This window comes from Tamandua tetradactyla, chromosome 25 (assembly GCF_023851605.1).
Source record: "Tamandua tetradactyla isolate mTamTet1 chromosome 25, mTamTet1.pri, whole genome shotgun sequence".
Lineage (NCBI taxonomy): Eukaryota > Metazoa > Chordata > Mammalia > Pilosa > Myrmecophagidae > Tamandua > Tamandua tetradactyla.
The window spans coordinates 16,052,967-16,069,783 of NC_135351.1; the positions used below are offsets into that span (position 1 = coordinate 16,052,967).

The 16,817-nt window shown below is 41.0% G+C and overlaps 1 protein-coding gene across 2 annotated transcripts in view; it reads left to right on the forward strand.

Annotated features, from left to right (window-relative positions):
- Positions 1–263: 263 nt before the first annotated feature.
- Positions 264–16,817, forward strand: part of LOC143669116 (phosphatase and actin regulator 1) — a 323,677-nt gene continuing 307,123 nt past the window's right edge. Inside the window, exon 1 of one of the 2 annotated variants that reach the window (XM_077143694.1) lies at positions 264–570. The gene's annotated coding sequence lies outside the window, so the exon portion shown is untranslated. Of the gene's footprint in view, positions 571–906; positions 1,035–16,817 lie in introns of those variants that run through there. The other variant, XM_077143695.1, reaches the window with a different exon arrangement.

The following is a 16,817-nucleotide window of genomic DNA, read 5'->3' on the forward strand; positions in this document are numbered from 1 at the left end:
AATAAACTGCAAAAATGCAGTTCCGGGTTGGAGGTTCAGGAAGAGGTTAATTGTCATTGTTTGATGTTTTGAGTGTCCTCCTGCTTCCCCCCCGCCCCAGGGGACCGAGGGGTGGCGGCCGGGGGTGGGGTGGGGTGGGGTGGGGTGGGCTTGCTGATCAGAACTCAAATAGCACAGTTTGAATTATATAATGGAGCTGGCGTGAGTCAGGTGATCGGCTCACTGAGTAATTCCCTGCAGAAGGAGACAAACTGCATGTTAAAAAGCTCAACAAATACTCTTTCAAAACAAAAACACAGGCAGCCCAGGCCGCGAGTTCCAGACTTCCAAGCTGCAGTTTCTTCCAAATTCTCTGCAGGCTGAAAGGGCGGGCCGGCTGAGACGGGAGAACTTGCCCAGGCTGGGCAGGACCGAGTGCAGGTCCGGTGGTCTGGTTTCGATCACCGGGATACTTTCTGTTTCATTTCGAAATGTCCCCCGCTTCTGAAACTGGTTGCCTCCAATATCCAATAAAACGTGCGGCCCCTGGGAGACGCCAACCGGCCTCTTAGAAACTGGGGCTTTGCGAAGGTAAGAAGCGACCCCTTTCCCGGCGGCGGGCGTGGCTGGGAGGCTCCAGAGCTGTCAGCACGCCTGCAAACCGTCCTGGGATCGGAATGCAGAGGGATTTTGAGGTTAGAAAAGGGATTAAGGTGAACCGTTCCTCGCTTAGGTAGCTAGTCCAGGGCGAAATGAATGGGGTAACTCACCCAACTCCCTCCGGCCCCGTTCCCTCCACGCGTAAAAATCCTCCCCGGGTGGGGGCTGCTGCGCGGTCAGGGGCTTGGCCCCGGGCTGGTCCAGGGCGGGGAAGGAAGGCGCTGGGGCAGCCTGGCACCGAGAGGCTGTTCGGGTTTGTGTAGCATGTGCGTTTTCAGAGCTCTACACTTGAGGAGACTATTGCTGAGTTTTAGGAAAGCACAGTTTTATTGGAGGCACAGAAAGCAGACCCGGGGAGGGAGGATGTAAGAAAAGGGCTTTGTGAAGTCTTTCAGGTAGGTTATTTGCATCTAAAATGATGTTCTCTCTGTGCGTATATTTGTTTAGTTGGATTTTGTGTCGGTTTTATGTTTTGCTGGGTTTGGAGAATTTTCCACTTTTGGAAACTGCCAGCAGCAATTTTGTTTTGGTTTTTAAATCCTGGCACTCAGTTCATAAGAGGTCTCAGAAGCCCCTGTGGCCCTTTTGGACGCCTCCAAGTCAGAGTCAATGGATATAAACCTGGGGATGTTTATCAGATCAGGGAGAATCTCAGTGCAAGGCAGACACGCCTGGAGTCCAGGATGCCTGCTGAGGCAGGAGGTTCTAGGAGCTCAGGAAGTTTCTGACTTAAAGAAACAGGAAAAGAAAAATCGAATCAACAGCTGTTAGTTTAGGAGGTGGGACAGGGAGAAACTGTCCATGATAAAATGGAAAGATGACTTGGAAAATGAAAAGATAAATAAAAGAATAGAAATGGTGGGCTCTCATCTCCGATAGTGACATTTTGATATTTGCTGCATGGAGATTAAAAAATCAATATGTGAACTAATAACAGTTCACCCACAGGGCGTGAACAAGAAATGTTATGGTGAACTGTTTATTCACTGACTCCTTGAGAATCTGGGAAAGAAGCAAAGCTTTAGTTTGGAAGAGTTTAATTTCTATTTTTTCTTTTCTTTTTTAATGTCCACATGAGGTGCTCAACAAAATATGGTGATTTTTGAACCAAAGGGAAAATATCCTTAGAGTCATATCTCTAAGAGGATATTCGTTTTTCTTGTCTCTTGCCCTCTAGCCCCTCCCTTGCTCCCCGCTTTGGGCAAGTTGCATGAGTTGAAAGTGTCTAGTGTCAATAAGTATTTAGAGTGGATCAATTATAGTTGTGAGAGAGATTTAAATGTCAGAAGAAAATGGTATTTAAATCTGTGGTTCTTAATTCTTCAAGACCAGGGATCATATTTTTTAACATTTTTTATTGTGAAATGTAACATATACAAAAAGCAACAAATTTCAAAGTACATTGTAACAAGTAGTTATAGAACAGATTTCAAAGTTTTGTATAAGCTACAGTTCCACAATTTTAGGTTTTTCTTCTAGCTGCTCCAAGACACTGGAGACTAAAAGAAATATCAGTATAGTGATTCAGCAGTCATACTCATTTGTTAAATCCTATCTTCTCTGTATAACTCCTCCTTCTCATGGATCATATTTGAGAATCAAAAAGACTGTTGGTCATGAATTTCCACATGCTCTTCTCTCTCTTTTGTCCTGCATCCCCATCTCTTCTGATATTCAACAGACAAAATTAAACATAACAACTACAAAGCCAAAAGGCATCATCTATTGGGGTTTCTAATTAAAGCCCACATTCAAATTATAGATACCATAATATTATAAGTCTTTTTAATATAAAAGAACCATGGGTTCCTTTTTTTAGGCCATGGTGATCCCTCAAGAAAGCATTGCTTAAATAATTAATGTCAGTACAGAGGTCCCTTTTATTTAGATTTCCATCAGTTAAGCTCGCTGGAAACCTGCATTTGTGCACTTAAAATAAATAGTGATGATTGAGATTCATAAAGATGGCCTCCACACACCACAAGACCCATCAAAAGAAGATGATTTAATGCCTAGAATAGTTTTAGTTTTAAGCACATTGCCTTGCATTCAAACTTCATGAAATTTGGTAATCTGCCTAGAATCATCATGGTAACCACACTTTCTACAACAAGAACAAAGGATTTTTGTGTGATTTTCAGTATGAGGGACAGACTGGGGAAATGCAGTTTAGATGCCATGTTATCTCCATTTCTGGGGCAGTTCAGTGCCTTATGGGCTGGCTGGTCAGGAGAAGGGAACTAGAACTGCTTCTGAAAATCCAGTCCATGTGACAGCATATACGTACTTTGTTAAAAGCTTGGTTTTTTTGGATTCCCATCCCAGTTCTGCCGCCTATTGAGGAAGTGACGCTGGGAAAGTTTCTTTCCTTTCTAAGGCTCAGTTTTCTCATCTATAAAGTGGAACAGTAAGTACTTACCTCATTGGTTCTATGGGAAGTAAATGAGATAATGTGTAAATAGAACAGCAGGTAGTATAGTGCCTAGCATAGTAAGTACTTAGTCAGCAGTACCTGCTATTATAATTGTTCTTATTTATGCTAACTATTGACCAAAATATTTTAAAACTAAGTCATTCTTTCCTGTTGATATGCCAGATAGTAAAGAATCTGTTATGCAACTTTAGCTCCTCGTTTGTGATTCTTAATATGTTTCAGAATTAACTCATTAGCACATCTGTTCCTCTACATGAGGAAAAATCATTGGCTCAGTGTTTTGGGCAGAAAAGTCAACTGAACTGGATTTAGCCATACCGGGCATCAGTGGTGGCACCAGGAGGGGAGCATTTGTCTCCAGGCTTCCTGTGTCTTACCCACTGGGTCCCACCATCCCCGATGGCCCCAGAGGTGGCCAAAGATAGACAAACATTCCATTGGGTGCACTCTGGTGGGGCAGGGGTGGCTGCCCTGCTTTGGCACTGCTGTCAGTCGTGGCTCTGTCCTTTGCTCTTCCTGGATCTTAAGGGCTCAGTGCTTCTGGTGGCTTTTCTCATGCTTGACTAGCGCATGAGAATGAGTGATGGTGATCCATGACTGCACGTTACAAATATTCGCTGGGGGCGATGCAAAATCCATTACCCTCGTCCAGCACCTTGAGGACCGTGTTGTTCATTTCTCCTTGCAGTCTCCTAACATAGGGCTTTAATGCTGTACATAAAACAAACTCCTGATCATATACGAAAACAAAATATGAAGACAGTGGTATAATTTATCTAAAGGGTAAAGCTGTCAAAAGGCCTTTATTTTGTGCCTTTTTATCTTGAGTATTTACCCTCCTATAAAATTCCCAATCCACTGTTGCAGGAGAAAGCACTACGAGACAGGATTTCATAGAAGGTACTCTGGGTATAGCCTGGGCTTCTCTGTAAACTAACTGAATTAAAAAATTCTCTCTTGGGACTGTCATAAAGATGGCAAAATGAAGCATGGTGGAGGGTGTGTCTTCTTCCAAGAAACCCACTGCAAAGAAAATGCCAATGTCTAAAAGAGAAACAGAAAAAAAATCCAATGGAAATACTGAAAAATAAGACATAAGCTTCAAAAATCAAGAATCAAATATAAGGTGTTAAAAAATTGGAAATATTAAAATGCTAACAAAAAGAAGGCAGGATGTGGGATAAGTAATTCCTACACTTTTCCCACAGTTACTGAGAAAAACAAATGATAATTGCTAGGTCAAAATGAAGAGATGACAAAAACTTAAGAGTATTCCTCCGACAATGCTGGGAACTTGATCTTCACTTGGACCTGTCAAACACGGATTAATAACTATTTAAGACTAAAGAAAATTAACAAAAGTAAGAAACATAGGTGAAACCAAAAATAGTTTTCTTTATAATGATAAAGTAAATCACTTCGCATAATCTGTAGCTAATGGATGACCAATAGCTAACAACTTCCTTAAGAATACTCATTCAAAGATGTATTCTTGTTTTAGGAATTGATCAGTTCCAAAAAGGAAAATGATATCTCCAAACTACTCTCAGGAGACCCCATGAAAAGAGACCTGGTAGACCTGGCCTGAGTGTCAAGATATATATAAAGGAATATATATATATATATATATATATATATATATATATATATATATATATATATATATTTCATTCATTCTTGAATGGGAGCAAACTCGAGAGTAGAGAAGAAGATAATTTGCAAGTGAGATTTACAAACAACTTACTTTCTAATTTTAGATCTTTGATTTTAGAGAAAGAGATGTTTCAAGGCTGAGGTGTTTCCACAAATGTGGGAAGTGCAGGAGAACTGACACTTATTCTGAGTTCGCAGAAATGAAAAGGTAAGAAAGAGGTAGCTGAGAAAGGGGGAGGAAAAGGCCATTTGCAGGTGCATGCTGGGCAAGGGTGAAAGTGCCCTCCTGGCTTCCTCTTCCAACTTCACCATAGACTAGTGATGGCAAAGCTTTAGCTGAACCAGTGCACACCCTGGCAGGATACATCCCAGTTCCCTGTTAGCAGTCTCGATGTGAAATCCAAACAGGAAAATACAACATAAAGGGGGAAATCTTGCAAGCAAGCCAGGGACCTTGATTTTCTTTTTAGAACAACTGGTGGAAGTGAAAAATCAGGGTGGGAAGAATATAAAAGTACAACGTTTAGCAATTTGTAAAACTCCCTGTTAAATCCTTTTTCCTCAAAAGTGAGGTATGTTTCCAAGGCCCAAGAAGGAAGTATCAGTTCTCTGAGCATCATGATGGCATCTTCTGATTCTTCTCCTGGTGTGTGTGTGATTTAGGCACAAACAACAGCACTTTCTGTTTATTAATAAAGAGTTTTACTTGTCTACCAGGATCCATTTTGGAGGCAGGGAAATGATGAGTTAGTGTACTAAATTAGTTTGCCCCAAGCTTTTAGCTATTTGGATGCAGTGTCCTATTCAAGTGTCACGTGTTCTTGTTTGGGTTATTAGAATGAGGTGGTTGAAAGAAACTGTGATGTTATTCAGAATGTGTCTGCATTATTTAGCCCTGATTTCAAGGTTCATGACTTGCCCGACAAAGTGCCTAGAGGCTGAAAATGGCAAAGACAAACACTCAGAACAAATCAATAGGCTTTAAGAAAACTAAAATTGATTCCCTTCACTTTCCATATAAATTAGAAACTTTCCTAAGATGGTTTGTTCATATAAATAATCACATGTCGAATTTCTCAAATAAAAATGTCTTTTTCTTCCTTCATTGGAGAAGTTGTGGGTTTACAGAAAATCATGCATAAATACAGCGTTCCCGTATACCACCTAATATTAAAGCCTTGCATTGGTGTGGAACATTTGTTACAATTGATGATTAGCACATTTTTATAATTGTACTATTAACTCTGGTCCATGGGTTAACTTAGGGTTCGCTGTTTGCATAGTGCCCTTCCATGGATTTTTTCAAATTTCTTATTCTGTTACCATATGTAATGTAATGGTACATTATAATACCCCCACCTTAACCATGTGCAACCATCACTTCCATTGATTACTAAAACTTTTCAGACATTCCAAAGCAAAAAATAACTACCTTGCAGTTTTGGGTTATTGTATCTGTTCAGTAAAGCATAGTGTGCGAAAAGTTTTGCAGGATAAAAAAAGATGAGCCAGATCTAACCATACCTAATCAGAGAAATGAAGCATATATAAAAGTTATAAGAAAATGTGGGAAATGACAGCTTCAATGAAAACAGGAAAAAAAATAGTTATTGAGGTTGTGAAGAGAAAGATTAATTCCAGCTAAAAAGGCTTTTTTTAAGGGACAGTCTTGAGGGCTAAAAGGTATAGTGGAATATGTGGAAAGGGGGAGACCTAGGACTTTGCCAGCAGAAAGAGAAGTAAGTGGGAATCGAAGTCATGGAAGAAGGCAAATTTGGAGTAAACATAAAGAAAAATGACCAGTCCTTGACCAGAGAGGATGAAAAGGAAGTAATTAGTTATAGGTATCATTGGAAATAACTTGAAGCTAAGCCCAGAAGTGATCTGGTCAGAGCTTAAAACAATATGTAGGAAGTGCATGGGTAGTTCAGTGGAGGAATGCCCGGTCACCATGCAGGAGACCTGGGTTTGATTCCTGGCACATGCACCTTCCAAAAATCTCCTGTGCTATACATATCACATATCTTCCTCTATGTGCGTGCATGTATACACATAGACATGCATATATGTAGGAAAACACATTTAAAAAAAACAACATGTAGAATTGAATGGAAGGAGATGGTGGGTGCACCCATCAGTTACCATGCTAATGCTCTAGTGGAGAAAATAATAATAATAACAACAACCACAACAACTTTCACTTGCTGAGTGCTTAGTAGTTGCTGAGCATTTTATTTCATATGATTTCATCTCATATAATCTGCATAGCAAACCTGAGAGGTAGCTCTTACGGATTGAACCATGTCCCCTACAAAGACATGTTCAAGTCCTAACCTCAGGTCCTATGAGTGTGGACTCATTTGTGAACAGGACCTTCGAAGATCCTATTTGGATGAGGTCAAGTTGAATCAGGATGATCCTTAATTCAGTAGGGCTGAATTCCTTACAAGCAGAGGAAATTCAGATCAAGGAGAACCCAGAGGAAAGCCCAAGGAGACAGACTGCATGTGACAGAGGGTTGCAGGAGAGCCACCCCCGGAATGCTACAGACTTTGTAGAAAGCATGGCCTTGCCAGCACCTTTGGACTTCTAGCCTCCAAAACTGTGAGGCAGTCTGGTTGTTTAAATCAACTGGTGTGTAGTATTTGTCATAGCAGACCTAGAAAGGTCTCCATTCCATGAGAAGTAAACTAAGACTGGGAGAGTTTAGGTACTTACTGAGACCACATGGCTAGTGTTGGAACCCAGGATGGCTTGTCTCTAAAGCCCATGATTTTTCTAGTCTTTAAAGCTGGTAATAATGTAGCAAAGGCATGTTCTTGGGGATGTCAATAAAGAGCATAGAGGAGGAGAGAAATTATAAGTGGCTTTGGGAATAGAATCAATGAGATTTGGTCACTGATTGTGTGTGGAGGGCAAAGAAGAGGAAGGGGTCAAAGAGGACCCTGAAGTCCAGTGGAAGTGATCGATTGTTGGAACAGGGAGGACCAGAAGGTCTAAGGCCACAGTGAAGGCGCATAGCATGTTCTGCAGATATAGTGGATGGGGTCATGGGAGCAGAAATGCCAGCTGTCCATTTTTGAGCACTCACTATCTTCCAGATTCTGCTGTAGGCTCTTGTTAAATGGTCTCATTTAATCCAACTGTCCTGTGAGGTGAGGACTATTTTTCCCATTTTATAGATCAGGAGAGTGAGGCCCAAATAAGTAAAGCATCTTGCTCATGGACCTCCTGCTAATAAACTATAGAGCAGAGACTCAATCCCAGGCAGAGTGACTACGGGAGGTGCAACCGCAGGAAGGAGTTTTGGAGTTTGAGATCTTGAAGAAGGAGAAGAATTGACATTATGATGCCCTAGCTGGGTCTCTAGTTTCTTGTTTTTAATTCTATTTTTCCAGTATTCTCTTCTTACATCACATATTTTCCTACCTTCCTGTGTTTGTTCAAATTTTGCCCTCCCATAGGTGTGCAGTTTTTCTCTCCTAGCTTTTAGGGTTCTTTTTTGTTGTGGTTGTTACAAAGGAGTGGCTAAAATATTTGGTAGCTGCAGAACTTGGACACATTATGTTGTTGTGCTGTTTAACAAAAAAGTTTGAACATTTGATGTTTCCTAGAAAATAATACATGTTAGTCAGAAGAATTATATCCCTAATCACTCTTCCATTTCACGTTAATAAAGCTGCAGTTAATTTACAGACTGCATTCATTAATTTAAAAAATATAGCTATTCTATTTGTCTATTAAATTTGGAAAACCTGAAATGGAACAACATAGCAAGCTCTCATTGCATTTCATCTCAGATACCAATTACTTTGAACTTTTGCAATAGATATTTGAAGTCTTTAAATTTCCCAAGTTATTATGGCTAATAGGTATTTGCCGAAGATATAAGGAAATTAAATATTCACCCAGTGCTGAGGAATGAAACGTTATTATCACTAGGACTCAGTAAACTATGCTTGTGGATGAATTAGTTTCCAAATACAGAGGGGGCTTTGTTTAGAAAGTCCCAGAGCTGTTTATTAGATTAAAAATATGTTAACAATGTATAATAGGGGACAAACTCCGTATCCAAATCTTGGGTTCCTTCTTTCTTTTTAAAAAGCCCCTCCAAGATGTCCAGGAGGTAAGCATTCATTCTGACCACACAGAAATTGCCGTCCTGAACCAGGAGAGTCCCTCATATAGCTTCTGCCCACTGAGTTCAAATGCCAGGTGTTGCAAGAAGAGCACTTAATTTGAACCTCTGTAGGTAAGTGGAAGAGTTCACCAACAAGGGAGCTTCTTTTCTTTGAAACAACTCAAGTCTGAATGCTTTCATTTATAAATTTAAAAGAAACCTCTTGAACTGTTACTGAAACCAAAAGACAGAGAAATGCAATGTAGCTGGCAACTATTATATAGTCGGTCAACTGTAACTTCTAACTGAATAAATGCTACATTTGTATAGAGAGCTAGTAATCTAGGAACAAAGGAATTTCAAGAAATCTTTGTCCTCTTCTTAAATTGCTATAATGTAAAAGGGAACTGGGGAAAAAAATGAAGCCAGGTTTGATTCAACAAACATTTGAAACCATCTTTCAAATATTCCGGACTGAATAAAATCCAAAGGGTGTTTTGCCAAACCCAAGGGAAATTCACTGCATATGTTTTTGATTCATTTATAGTTTAATCATCAAAATATTGCTTTGCAAGGACTATTTATGTCCAAAAACCCTTTTATGAGTCATTTTAAAACATTATCGCAAAAGCAGGAAGTCCTGTTTTTCCCAGAGCTGACAGATGCCTGGACGAGAGGGTCTGGATTTGGGGGGAGGGGGGATTGGCAGAAGACCTGGATAGTGAAGTTTTCAAACCTGACTCCTTAATCCCTTCAGGGGAGTCTGTGGTGTGTGTTTGTCTCCACTCACTAGAATTGTAGAAATCTTTCAGGGAAAATAATTCAAGGAGCTGACCCCTGGCTTCCGTGATTTCCACCTACACTTGTTCCCTTTCATGGAATTTCCTCCCCTCTTCACGACATTCCGTTTGCTAACCAATAAGTCAAGGGGGAACTTTACTGAAAGCATACTGTTAACTTCTTAGCCCCTAAAATCCTAAGGTAAAATTCCAGAAATGAGCTGGGAAGACAGCGGTTCTAAAAGAGCCACTGATTCCAGGAATGGGGGGGACATCCTCCTATCATTCAGTTTTGTTTTATTTTTGATGAACCCTAAAATTCTCAGAATTGAAGCCTCCTAAGATGGTTTTAAATGAATTGAGTTTATGCCCTGCTTTCTCCCTCAGTGCTCCTCACCAGGAGCTCTCAGAGTATGATCCCTGAACAGCAACGCTTGGGAACTTGTTGGGAGTGCTCACTCTCCCAGCCCACCTCAGACCTACTGCTCCCAGTGGTTCTAATCCTTTAGTATACAGCAGAGTCACTGAGGGTATATTAAAACAGACTGCTGGGTCCCATCCCCAAAGTGTCCGATTCAGTAGATCTGGATGTGGCCCAAAACTTATATGTCTAACAAGTCCCGAGGTATGATTCTCCTATAAGGACCTACCCAAGGCTCCAGACAGCATCTCTATTTGCCACTGACATTTCCAGCACTATTGAACCTGTTCGATCATCTGGCACTAGGAGCAGAGCAGCTTGCACGGCAGCCTGGACCTATTGCAGAGCCACTCTTGTTCTAGTTCCCACTCAAAACTAGCAGCTTTTTGGGCCCATTGGTGAATGGGCTGCAATACCATACTCAAATGAGGTACATGTTGCCTCCAAAGTCCAAAAGTTCAACTACGCACAGTGCCTCTTTGTTTGGGGTTATAAGGAGGGGCCAGATATAACAGCTCATCCTTCACCTTAGAAGAGATATCTCAACATGAACCACACCACTGGATGTCTAGAAATTTCACTGAGGTAGAAAGCCCTTGAATTTTTGTTGGATTTATCGCCTCCCATCTGACACAAATATCTTCCAATAAGTCTAGATTGGTTGCTATTTCTTGCTTATGAGATCCAGTCATGTCTTGTGGAAGAGAAAGGTGATTGAGATCCCTGTGGACTAGATTATGACATAGGGCTGGAGAGTTGCTATAGCCTGCAGGAGGACCAGTGAAGGTATATTGCTGGCCCTGCCAGCTGAAAGAAAACTGTTTCTGGTGGTCCTTCCAGACCGGCATCAGAGAAAAAGCATTTACCAGATCAATAGTGACATACCAGGTGCCAGAGGATGTGTTGATTTGCTCAAGCAGTGATACCACATCTGGAACAGCAGCTGCAAATTGGAGTCACCACTTGGTCAAGTTTACAATAATCCACGGTCATCCTCCAAGACTCATCTGCTTTCTGCACAGGCCAACTTGGATTGTTGAATGGGGATGTGATGAGAATCACCACACCACCCCTGCATCCCTCAAGTCCTTGATGGTGGCAGTAATTCCTCCAGGAATGCAGTATTGCTTTTGGTTTACTATTTTCCTAGGTAGAAACAGTTCCAGTGGCTTACACTTGGCTTTTCCACACCATAGTAGCCCTCACTGCACAGGTCAGGGAACCAATGTGGAGGTTTTGCCAGTTGCTAAGTGTAATGGTTGGAAGCTGTGTGTTTCCCAGAAAAACATGGTCTTAAATTTAATCCATTCCTGTGTGTGTGAACCCATTGTAAATAGGACTTTTGGATGAGATTACTTCAGTTAAGGTGTGGCCTAGGCTAATTAAAATGGGTCTTAATCTTATTACTGCAGTCCTATTTTATAAGCAGAATGAAATTCAGACACAGAGAGAAATCCACAGAAAGCAAGAAGCTGAACATCAATGGAATCCCAGGGAAGGGAGAGACCAGGAGATACCACCATGTGCATTGCCATGTGACAAGCTAAAGACCCAAATTACCAGCAAGCAGCCCCAGAATGCCACAGTTTTGGGGAAGAAAGTGTTGCCATGATAACATCTTGATTTGGACTTTTTCCCAGCCTCAAACTATGAGCGAATAAATTCCCTTTGTTTAACCCAACCTATTTCATGGTATTTGCTTGAGCAGCCTAGGGAGCTAAAACAGTGAATATGTCTATTCCAATTATTCTTTCTGTAACTGGAGAAATAGCTACAGGATGGGTTCAGGGACCCACTGGACCAACTATAAGACAAGCCTGAGCTAAAACTGCATTGATCACCTGACCTCCATAAGCCCCTCCTCTTCTAGTGGACCAAAATGATGTTTTGAGTGTCCTGGAATTAGTGTCAGTTCAGAGCTAGTATCTAGGAATTATTTCCTTTTCCCCAACGCACAGTCACCCTGGTAAAATGCTGTAAGTTCCTTTAGTAAAGGCTGGGAGAAAGACTAACAGTATAAATTTGACAGTGTAGCAAGGTCCAAAATCTGTATTAATCAGGGTTCTCCAGAAGAAGAGAACCAGCTGTGTGTATGTGTGTGTGTGTGTGTGTGTGTGTGTGTAAGAGATTTATTATAAAGAATTGGCTTGTGAGATTGTGGTGGCTGGCAAGTCTAAATTCTGAATGGCAGGTCAAAAGCTGGAAATTCCCGGAGGAGGAATGTTGAAGTCTTAGTCTGAGTCTATAGTAGAGGCCAGGGAAGAGCGGAGAGCATAATCCCAAAGCAGAATTCCTTTCGATTCCTGAAACCCTAATTTCTTACTTCAAAGACCTCCAACTGATTGGATGAACCATCCTCCCACACCCATCCTAAATGGTGGATTGTCAGCTTTTTAAAAAAGTCAGTTCCTTGGAGATGCTAGTCCCATCTACAAAACAGCTTCACAGTAACAGCCAAGCCAGTGTTTAACCAAACAGTTGGACACCATCACCTTGATAAATTGACAAATGAAATTAACCACCACACCGGGTGGTGCTGACGTTGCTTTGTCTGAAGACCTCTAGGAGAACCACTGCTCTACACTCTTCCTTGTTCTCACTGCTGGCATGCAGCCGACAGGCAGGGATGCAGGTACTTAAGTGTGGGTACTAATGAGACCATTCCAAGTGCATCCACATGGCTTGGGAATGTGTTATGGTCACACAAGGATGTTGGCTCCCCAAACTTCTGTGGACCATTATCCTGGACAAATAAATGAACTAGTTTATAAATTATGCATTGAACTCATGGTAACAGAGAAAATCAATATTAGTAAGCCAAACTCAAAATACATTTTCTTTTGAGACCAAATTATTGGAAAGATTTTGTAAATTTGTGGCCTCCTAAGATCTTCCTAAAGACATTATTTAGTTTATGAAATAGGTATACTCCAAGTCACAATATAAAACCTATCATTTTTAGAGACTTTCATGAATTACATTGTTTCCAGAAGTTTAAAATGATATCAAAGGGATCCCTAAATTAATCTGGTGATTGTGCTTCTCTGTCACTAAAATGCAAAAGGATTTTTACTGCATGGAGTCTTGCCTAAGGAATATAGAGACCATAATGGAAAAAAATGTCTTTGATTAGAATTATATAGCAAAAGAAATGGACTATACTGATTCTCAGGCAAATCATGAAACTGGAGTTCGGTGAAGGCATTTCACCAGAGAGTTCTACTTGTGTGGTTTTTGATGACCTGACTTAATATAAGTAAAAAGGTTATAGAACCTTCTAAAAAGTGGCTCTCAAACTTAAAAATGCATTCAGATCACATGGGAATCTTGTTAAAATGCAGATTCTGATTCAGCAAGTCTAGACTGGGGCTCAGGGTTTTGCATTTCTAACAGTCTCCCAGGTGATGCCAGCCAATGCTGTGGGTCCAGGACCATACTTTGAGAAGCAAGGTTCTAGAACGGTAGTTCACAACTCTGAAATCTTTTTTTTTTTAAGTTTAAATCAAATTTTCTGGGTGGGAATCAGGCTTAGGTATTTGTAAGACCCCCCAGATGATCCCAACGTGCAGTCAGGGTTGAGAGCCTCTGACCTGGAGCAGGAGAGTTAATATTTCTAGGCTGCCTCTCTCCAAGTCAGGTGTCTTGCCTGTGTCTTTTGTAAGTATCAGATTGCAATGAATTCACACTTGACTTCTCCAATGAGAGGTCTAAGTGCCTATTTCTACGTTGCTGATTAAAGAGAAAGCCAAATGCTTAAGATTCCAGACATGCTTCCTGCAGAGTTGACATTTGGCCATGAAAATGTAGCAACCTGTCCTATATCCTCACCCCTACGGAAGGTCTCCTTATTGGCTCATATAGGTGAGCTGAAGGCATAACTTGGTAGAACAAACACTGATCCTCAAAAGAAAAAAAATTAAGTTTAACAAGCTCAGGTACTTAGATGCATATTTGAAAACTCCGAATCCTGCACCAAAAGAAAAAAAAAAAAAAACATCAAGGGAAAATTCTGCCTTAAAAATGTGAAGAGCAGATGTTACAACTGAGTTGTTTCCAGGATAAAATAAATGTAACCTCATTTCTGTGAAGCATCTGATTCTGCATATAGCTGCACCCTGATGGATCTTCCTGGAGGATTCACCTGCAGAGTGCACCCCTAAGTAGCTGAATGTGCTATTTGTGGTTGGAGTAATTAAATATCATGCACTTAACCATTAGAGAATGGCTGCCAAATACAATTACATCAGTTTTAGCCTAGGTGAGGCTGAACTTCTTTCTCACAATTAGCCATGCCACTACTAATTTTTTATTATAAAACTATGGTATTGACATAGAGAAGGATGCACCCTTATATATTTTGGCAGATGCATGCATACTCAAATTATCTAATAACTGTATCAAATTATTTAAATGTTAAACCCAAAAGAAGAGGGGCATAGGTGTACAACATGTTTTTGAAACACATTTAATCTGCCCAAAGTTCATTCTTACCCATCCCATTTCTGCCAGTCATATTGTGACAGGCTCGGAGGAATTAAAAACCTCATTGCCACGTGTACGTTTCCCATTTTATGCTATTGATAGTTCCTGTGCATGAACTGAAGATTGACAGAAACAATAATCATTGCAAAAGTCATACATTCTTCTTAATGCTTTTCTCCATGAGCTGAAACTATATAGTATTGATAAGCAGTAGAATGATCAATAACAGAACAGACATGGCCAGGGTAGGCATGGAGAGATGTTTCTTGCTCCTCAATGCAGTAAACTATTTTGAGAGGCCCTGTGTGCTCGGCCTGGCCCTTTGAATTAACACACCCTACTCATACACCAAGGGCGAACAACACAGACCAAGCAGTGCTGGAGGAAATAGTTTTAGCATCTTCTTGTTTGTTTTACTCTGATTCCATCTCTACCCATTGCTACCCTGGAGTCTGGACCTCCTCTCTTTGTACATCATATTTATCCATGTCCTCTGTAATATTTATGCGGTAGGTTTTCTTACAGGCTTGGGCTTGGCTTACAAAAAAAAAAAGCAAAACAAAAAAACCCACCTATGGCTTACAAAATCCCCTGATGCCTCCATTAGGAACTTCTTGTCCAACTTTGACTCTGAGAAACCCATTCCTACAGTAAAAGCTAAAGCTAAAGCCTAAAGGCAGGTCAATCCAGCCACAATTCAAATAGACCATCTGAAAGTCGGAGGTAAGCAGGATGAAAGGAAAATGACTCTCAGGTACTGAAGACACCTATGTGGGGTGGAGAGAAGGGAAAGGAGAAGGGTGGGAGGTAGTGGGACAGAGCCATCCTCCCTTGCATTACGGAGTTGATGGCCCCCTTGGACTTTAATGTCCATCAGTATTCATCTCTAGAGTACCTTTCCCCACCCAAGACTAGAGTTTTGGAGCTTGAGTGAGGTGGGATGGGAACTTTGAAATTTGCACATTCTTTGAAAACCATGATTTTTAAATGTCACCTTTACATTTCAGTTCCACACAGTACTGGAAATGCTGCCTCATACAACCCAGTTCCCTTAAGGGGTACTTTAAGACGGTCCCAGGTTTTCACTTGTGAACCACGGTTGGATTCCATTTGAAGGAATTACGCCTAAGATCCATGGCAAATGCTGTGATAAACTGTAAAATTCTGGTAGCTTTTGGAACAAATTTAATCTGCCAGAGACTGATTTCAGCTTTGGGTAATTGATCAGATGTTTTAAAGTAGATGAGTTTTCAATAAGAAAGTAGACTAAAATAAGAGAGTAAAAAATCACTATTAATATTTAAAACAAACACATAATAACAGAGAATGGGCAGACACAAAACCAACAGAAATAATATTAAGGCAAGAAAGATAGAAGTACAGAAAATAAGAAACGAAGGTCATCTCCAGAGCCTAAAAGATAGGTCCAGTGTATTAGTTAGGGTTCTCTAGAAAAACAGAATCAACAGGAAACACTTGCAGATATAAAATTTATAAAAGTGTCTCACGTGACCGCGGGAATGCAGAGTCCAAAATCCTCAGGGCAAGGCTGTGAAGCCGATGATTCCGATGGAGGGTCTGGACGAATTCCACAGGAGAGGCTTGCCAGCCCAAGCAGGAAGAGAGCCTGTCTCTTCTGAATCCTCCTTAAAAGGCTTCCAGTGATTAGATTAAGCATCACTCATTGCAGAAGACACTCCCCTTTGGCTGATTACAAATGGAATCAGCTGTGGATGCAGCTGACACGATCGTGATTTAATTCTATGAAATGTCCTCATCGCAACAGACAGGCCAGCACTTGCCCAACCAGACAAACAGGTACCACCACTTGGCCAAGTTGACTCATGAACCTGACCATGACAGTCAGGAACATCGAAAAGTAGCCCAAGTAGTTGGGAATTCAAGTTCCTGACAAAACACCTGGGCAGAGAGAAGCATGCCCAAATGGACAGAAAACTCCAGTGATAAAACAAACCTAAGCCACCAAGGTCAGTTCTTTCAAGATGGTCCTATTGGAATAGCCTGGAAGCGGTTTCAAAATGCTGATTCCAGGATTCATCACAGATCAGCTGAATTGCAATCTCTAGGAGTGCTCTATCTGGGTGGTCACTGCTGCTGTAGGAAGGGGTGTAATATTACTATATCCAAAATACAGAAAAGCACTGCTTTTGCCTATGAGAAAATTATGGGCCACAGAGTTGAAGTAACTTGCCCAAAGGCACACAGACAGTGAAAGAACCAGGGATGGAACTCAGGTTATGCCTGATCCATGAATTTGCTCTTTCCCTT